The sequence below is a fragment of the Ovis canadensis genome, chromosome 15 (assembly GCF_042477335.2).
Source record: "Ovis canadensis isolate MfBH-ARS-UI-01 breed Bighorn chromosome 15, ARS-UI_OviCan_v2, whole genome shotgun sequence".
NCBI lineage: Eukaryota > Metazoa > Chordata > Mammalia > Artiodactyla > Bovidae > Ovis > Ovis canadensis.
Window position 1 is genome coordinate 57563765 of NC_091259.1, and position 7317 is coordinate 57571081.

The window sequence follows — 7317 nt, forward strand, 5'->3', positions numbered from 1 at the left end:
TTGGAGCCCCAAAAATTAAAGTCTGTCACTATTTCCATTGCTTCCACATCAACTTGCTATGAAGTGATGGAATCAGATGCCATGATCTTAGTTTTCTGAAAGTTAAGTTTTAAGCCAACTTTTTCACTCTCCTCTTTCACTGCCAACAAGATTTTCTTTAGTTCTTTTTCACTTTCTGCCATAAGGGTGGTGTCCTCTGCATATCTGAGGTTGCTGATATTTCTCCTGGCAATCTTGATTCCAGCTTGTGCTTCATCCAGCCCAGTGTTTCTCATGATGTCCTCTGCATATAAGTTATAAATATGCAAGGTGACAATATACAGCCTTTAGGTACTTTCCCGATTTGGAACCAGTCTGTTGTTCCATGTCCAGTTCTAACTGTTGCTTCCTGACCTGCATATAGGTTTCTCAAGAGGCAGGTCAGGTGGTCTGGTATCCAATCCCTTTCAGAATTTTCCACAGTTTATTGTGATCCACACAGTCAAAGGCTTTGGCATAGTCAGTAAAGCAGAAATAGATGGTTTTTTTTTTTTTTCTGGAACTCTCTTGCTTTTTCAATGATCCAATGGATGTTGGCAATTTGATCTCTGGTTCCTCTGCCTTTTTTAAATCCAGCTTAAACATCTGGAAGCCCGTGGTTCACGCATGTACTGGTGAAGCCTGGCTTGGAGAATTTTGAACATTACTTTACTAGTGTGCGAGATGAGCACAATTGTGCAGTAGCTTGAGCATTCTTTGGCATTGCTTGTCTTTGGGATTGGAATAAAACTGAACTTTTCCAGTCCTGCAGCCACTGCTGAGTTTTCCAATTTTGCTGGCATATTGAGTGCAGCACTTTCACAGCATCATCTTTTATAATTTGAAATAGCTCAACTGGAATTCTATCACCTCCACTAGCTTTGATCATAGTGATGCTTCTTAAGGCCCACTTCACTTCGCATTCCAGGATGTCTAGCTCTAGGTTGGTGATCACACCATTATGATTACCTGGGTCATGAAGATCTTTTTTGTATAATACTTCTGTGTATTCTTGCCACCTCTTTGTAATATCTTCTGCTTCTGTTAGGTCCATACCACTTCTGTCCTTTATTGTGCCCATCTTTGCATGAAATGTTCCCTTGGATCTCTAATTTTCTTGAAGAAATCTCAAGACTTTCCCATTCTATTGTTTTCCTCTATTTCTTTCCATTGATCATTGAGAAAGGTTTTCTTATCTCTCTTTGCTATTCTTTGGAACTCTGCATTCAGAGTCAGAAAGGGTATATCTTTCCTTTTCTCCTTTGCCTTTCACTTCTCTTCTTTTCTCAGCTATTTATAAGGCCTCCTCAGATAATCATTTTGCCTTTTTGCATTTCTTTTTCTTGGAGATGGTCTTGATCTCTGCCTCCTGTACAATGTCATGAACCTCTGTCCATAGTTCTTCAGGCACTCTATGAGATCTAATCCCTTGAATCTATTTGTCACTTCCACTGTATAATCGTAAGGGATTTGATTTAGGTCATACCTGAATGGTGTAGTGGTTTTCCCTACTTTCTTCAATTTAAGAGTTCTACAAGTAGTGGCATTTCTTTGCCTGTGATTCCGCTGATATGCACATGCTTAGTACACAGTGCCTGGCATGTAGTTGGTTTTTCAAACAGGTGATTTTCCTTTTTTTTTCAAAAGTGTCACTGGGCTCTGTTTAAAGATGAGGTTTTCTGCCTCTCAGTAATGAGGTCCTGACATCTCTGGTTTTCTCAGGCACCAAAGCTCTGTTATTTTGCTTGCTTTGTGCCATAAGTGTTGACATAATCTGGTCTTTTGTATTCTCATAACAATTTTTATTATTCATCATGATATGCTGGATATTGAAATTATTTATAAGCAGCAGCATTCACTCTCCTTTAATTATAAACCTTGTAAGAGGTGTTTTGTTTGTGTTATATCTTAGCTTCTACCACAGCACTGTGCCCAGAGTAGGTGCTCAGGAAATGTCTCAGAGTGTAAGGCAAGAGCAAAGAAACAATATTATAAGCTCATTCTCTCAACAGTTTCTGGCTTGGAATACTTTGCCTTGACATACACAAAATGTGGAATTATTTCAAGTACTGTTTTTCTTGGAAAGCCTTTTGCAAATACCCCAAACATTTTGTACACAGAACTGAAGTGATTCCTTTTTTTAATAATTTTTCTACTTCCAAGTAACCTCAGAAAGTTGTTAACTTCAAAAACTGAGTCCTAAATTCTATGAAAAATGATAAGAAATAGGTCAAAGACTTGTGGAAAATGAGATGTGAACCCATTATTATAGGTTATAAATTATCATGAGTATCATTCATTTAATAGATTTTTAGTTTATCTTCCTGATCAATACATGCTTATTAAATGTAAAAGCTGTAAAAAAAAAAAAAAAGATGTTCAGGAATCACTATAGTTATAATTAATTTCAAAAAGTGCTAATAGAACCTGTTAATCTTTCAAACTTTCACAGTTAATTGTTAAATACATGCCAGTTGCGTGAGACAGTATCTACTTCATTTTTTTAAGTATTTTTTAATTGTTTATTTATTTATTTTTGGCTCCTCTGGGTCTCTCTTGCTGCGTGTGATTTCTCTAGTTGCAGCAAGCAGAGGTTACTCTCTAGCAGAGGCATGCACTTCTCATCGCAGTGGTTTCTCTTATGGCAGAGCATGGGCTCTAAGTACCCAGGCTTCAGTACTTGAGGCACATAACCTTATTTGCCCCAAGACATGGGGGATCTTCTCAGACCAGGAATCACATTTGTGTCCCCTGATTGGCAGGCAGATTTTTTTTTAACCCTTGGACCACTAAGGAACCTTGATACTTCAGTTCTATAAAATGATCAAATCCATGGCAGTGTCATGGGAGTAGTAACCAGAAATAGAAATTCCTTTTAAAATAAATATTCCCTTTTTGTTAACTCTCATTTCCCTTATGAGATTTGCTAATATATTCTGACAGTAATTTAATTGGTTCTCTGAGAACAATCTAATTTTTCTAAACTGGGGAATATGAAGTCATAGTTCACTGATTTGACCAACTCATGTAATTTAACACTCTTTTTTCCTTGAATTTTCCATTAATCAAATTAAAAATTTCCTGTTAAAACTAAGAGATTTATTTAGGGAATTCTTGACCTTGCAGTTTGGGTAAAACTGTGTGTTCTGGAAACCTTTAGGTTCCCTTAAGGAACAGTGATCTTAACATTGGTTACAAGTTCATTCTGGCTCAACCCTCTTTCACATATGCCATGCTAAAAGCTTTGGAATACTAATCTCTGTTTTTCCCATACCTCTTCTTCCAACTTATACAGACCTATTTATCCAGGCTGCAATTACTTACTCAATGAAAAATAAAGTTATGTTCCCCTCCAAAGCAAAGCAGTAAAATTATATTAGGGGTCTCCTCAGAAGCATGTCTTAACAAAATGGAGAAAAATCTGTTCTTTGCTAATGGAGAAAAGCTAGTTTTTAAAGAAATTGAAGAAATGTATTTGAAACTGACAGCATGTTATATCAAGCAGGGGCTAGAGGCCTCTGTAGGTAATAAGTCTGTGTTCTAGCTCTCCATCTCTCTAATGCAATTCCAGATGCTATAAGGGTCTGGACCAGGGTTAAATGACAGGGGTCATTTGAAAGGTTAGATACTATAGTCACCTGCACATGACCGTACTGATGCCTAAGTCATTTATTATCACATAATACATGTAATTTTGCATTATAAGTATCTCTCAATATTTTCTCGCTTCCCAAATTATCTGTAAGCTTCACTGCTTTCTCTTCTCTCGACCAATGTAATACTGCTCTTCCAAAGCCTCAATCATCTGTCCCTGATGCCAACTATACAGAATATATTCCAAAGAGGATGGACTATGTTCAGCCAGTCTTGGATCAAGTGCCTTTTCTTAGTTCTGCTATCTCTGGCTAGAGGAAAGGGTCACATAATGTAACCTTGCTATCAGCAAAATGCTCCAGAGAAGAAAAATCATGAGCAGAAGCAAATACAAAAAAAAAAAAAAAAAAAAGGTATTTTTAAAGCAGTTGAAATTTTGCAATTATTTTATCAATTTATATCAGCCATTCATATTTACATGGTATATAGATCTTCATCTATGGTTAGCTTTGGTTGAATAAAATTATTCATAATTGGATTGCCTGTTTAAATGTAAGTTTTTTGGTTATTCCAGAATTTCATCTTGGAATTCTGTACTTTTTAATTCATCATGTCAAACTTGAAAAATACCACATCCTCTTCCGTCATTTCCTGCTGACGGGTGTTCCCGGGCTGGAAGCCTTTCACAACTGGATCTCCATTCCCTTCTGCTTTCTCTATGCAACTGCTCTCTCAGGAAACAGCCTGGTTCTCTTTGCCATCGTCACTCAGCCCAGCCTCCACGAGCCCATGTATTATTTCCTCTCCATGCTGTCCACCACTGACCTTGGCTTGTCTGTATCCACTCTGTTCACCATGCTGGGTATCTTCTGGTTCAATGCCAGGGAGATCAGCTTTAATGCCTGCTTGTCACAAATGTTCTTTATTAAATTCTTCACTGTCATGGAGTCATCAGTGTTGTTGGCCATGGCTTTTGATCGTTTTGTGGCCATCTCTGACCCCCTCAGGTATGCCATCATTTTGACGGACTCCAGAATAACTCAGATTGGAGTGGCCATTGTCATCAGGGGGGTGCTAACGCTCACGCCAATGGTAGCACTTCTTACGAGACTGTCCTATTGCCGCAGCCGCGTGCTCCACCACTCCTACTGTTTCCACCCGGATGTGATGAAGCTCTCGTGCACAGACACCAGGCTCAACAATGCAGTGGGGCTGACTGCCATGATCTCTACTGTTGGTGTGGACTCGATCCTCATCCCCTGTTCTTATGTTTTGATCATCAAGACTATCCTCAGCATTGCATCCCCAGAAGAGAGGAAGAAAGCCTTCAGCACATGTCTCTCTCATATTGGGGCTGTTGCCATTTTCTATATCCCATTGATCAGTCTGTCCTTTGTTCACAGGTTTGGGAAACGGGCCCCAGCCTATGTACATACTATGATTGCTAACACCTACTTGCTAATCCCCCCTGTCATGAACCCCATCATCTACAGCGTGAAGACAAAACAGATACGCAGAGCTGTGATAAAAATTCTCCATTCCAAAGACACATAGAATCATAGAAACAGTCTATGTCAGGTTGTTTTATCAATTGAAAGGTGAATCTGGTGATCGTTGATGCCAAATGTGCAAATATTTAAAATCAAAGATGAAATATATTTAGAAAATCAGCTTGACTGACCCATTTATTTTACAAACGAGGAGACAAGACATTAGAATAGGAGGAACGAACAGCTTTACTGTTTAGAATTTCTCCTCCAATAACCGCTTATTCTAAACTGTTATTTATCCTGCCAGTAGTCTGTCTCCTTTTACTTCATCCTCTTCTCAGCAGGTAAGATGACACAGTATGAAAAAGTCACTCCTTTTTGAGAAATAGGTGGTATTTTCTAACTGTAATAATAATTTTAACTAATTTTATTATTTCCTTTAACCAGTCATTGTTCTGTTTTTTACACATATTAACACATTTTTATATTTGAAACAAAATGATAAGATAGTCACTTTTAGTATTAATGAGAAAAACTGAAGCACAAAAATGTTAAGTAACATGCTTAAACAGATAGTAAGTAACAAAGCCATATTTCCTTTTCACCTGCAAACTGACTTATTTCAGGGTCCTCCTACTCTTAACTTTAATGGTGTATGTAGTATAAACAATATACGTATTTATATAGCTATACTATATTTATATGTAATATAAACATGTATATACAATATAGCATATAATTATACATGAATTGGATCCCCTAGAGGAGGAAATGGCAGCCCACTCCAGTATTCTTGCCAGGAGAACTCCATGACAGAGGAGCCTGGCAGACTACAGTCCATGGGGTCGCAGAGAATGGGACACGACTGACCGTCTGAGCAGCAGAGTACATAAATTAACTAACTTGTCCTGGGGGGACACAATTTAGCCAAACAAACAAAAAAATAAAACTATATTCTCTAGAAATTTTCAACCAATTAATCAAATAAAAGCTTAAAACAAAATCCTCAAACCTCACAAATGTATTTCTACCTGATGTTCTCTCCGAGCTAAGCATATTCCAGAATTTCTTTCTGACCTCCCTTAACATTCTGCCCCAGAAGAAACTGAAAAGTGACTAGAATTGCAAAGGAATTACAAGTTGTGTTATTAGAATTGTTTTAATTTATAGCATTTATTTCATGTATGGCTCAATCCAGCAAATTAATTATTTTTTCCAACCTGGGTATATCCAATAATTCTCAAAAATTTAAAGTGCATGTTTCATTGATACATTGGTATCACTCAGTAATCACTCAGTAATGGTGGGCCCTAGCTGGTATCAGATCCAACAAGGAAGTAGAAGTAGTCATTCATAGCTACAGGGAATTTATTCACAGTACCAGCTATTTAATCGTTAGGATGATATCAAAATCCTCAGCATGTTTGACAATAGTATTTTCAGAGTCAGTTACTGTTAATCTTCATCTTTGTTATCGTTGCATGTTGAAATGTCCCAGAACTTTGTTTTGAGACCTGTCTTATTCTTTGTTATATTCTCATTTCTGGTCATCTAATGTAACATCATGTCTTTACATACCATCTATAGGCTTGTAAATCCCAAATAAGCATTTATAATATAGTCCAGACTCATATCTAATTGCCTGTGTATCAGTATCTTCATTTGGACATCTAAAAATCATCTTAGACTCATCATATCCAAAACCATATCCTGGTATTCACATCAAGGAAAAAACATTCTCAATCACGGTTTTTTATAACCCAGAACTCTGCTTTTCAAGATGCTGAGAGAAGACTTGGAGTTATTTCTGGCACATGTTCACCTCCCCCATTCTACATCCAATCTTTAGCAAATGCTGCCTACTCTTTATTCCAGATATTCCAGATGTTGATATCTGGAGTACAACTACTTTCTACTACTTCTACTGCTACCACCATGTTCCAAGCCATCATCGTTTTGAACCTGATTTTGCTTTATAGTACAGTCTATTTCCCCCACGGTAGTTAAAAGGATTATCTTAATACACAAGACAAAGCATGTCACATCCTCTGTGCAACATGTCCCAGAGGTCTCCTGTCTTACCCTAGAAACATTTATAGTCATTATAATACCTTGCAAGGATTTATGTGCTCTGACTCATCTTCATCAGCTCAACTTCATCTCCTACTACTCTCCTCCTACTCACTGTACTGCTGCTGCGGCTGCTAAGTCGCTT

The 7317-nt window shown here is 37.6% G+C and overlaps 1 pseudogene; it reads left to right on the plus strand.

Annotated features, from left to right (window-relative positions):
• The first annotated feature begins 4222 nt into the window (after window positions 1-4222).
• LOC138420449 (olfactory receptor 51F2-like) lies at window positions 4223-5166 on the plus strand (annotated as a pseudogene).
• Window positions 5167-7317: the final 2151 nt, after the last annotated feature.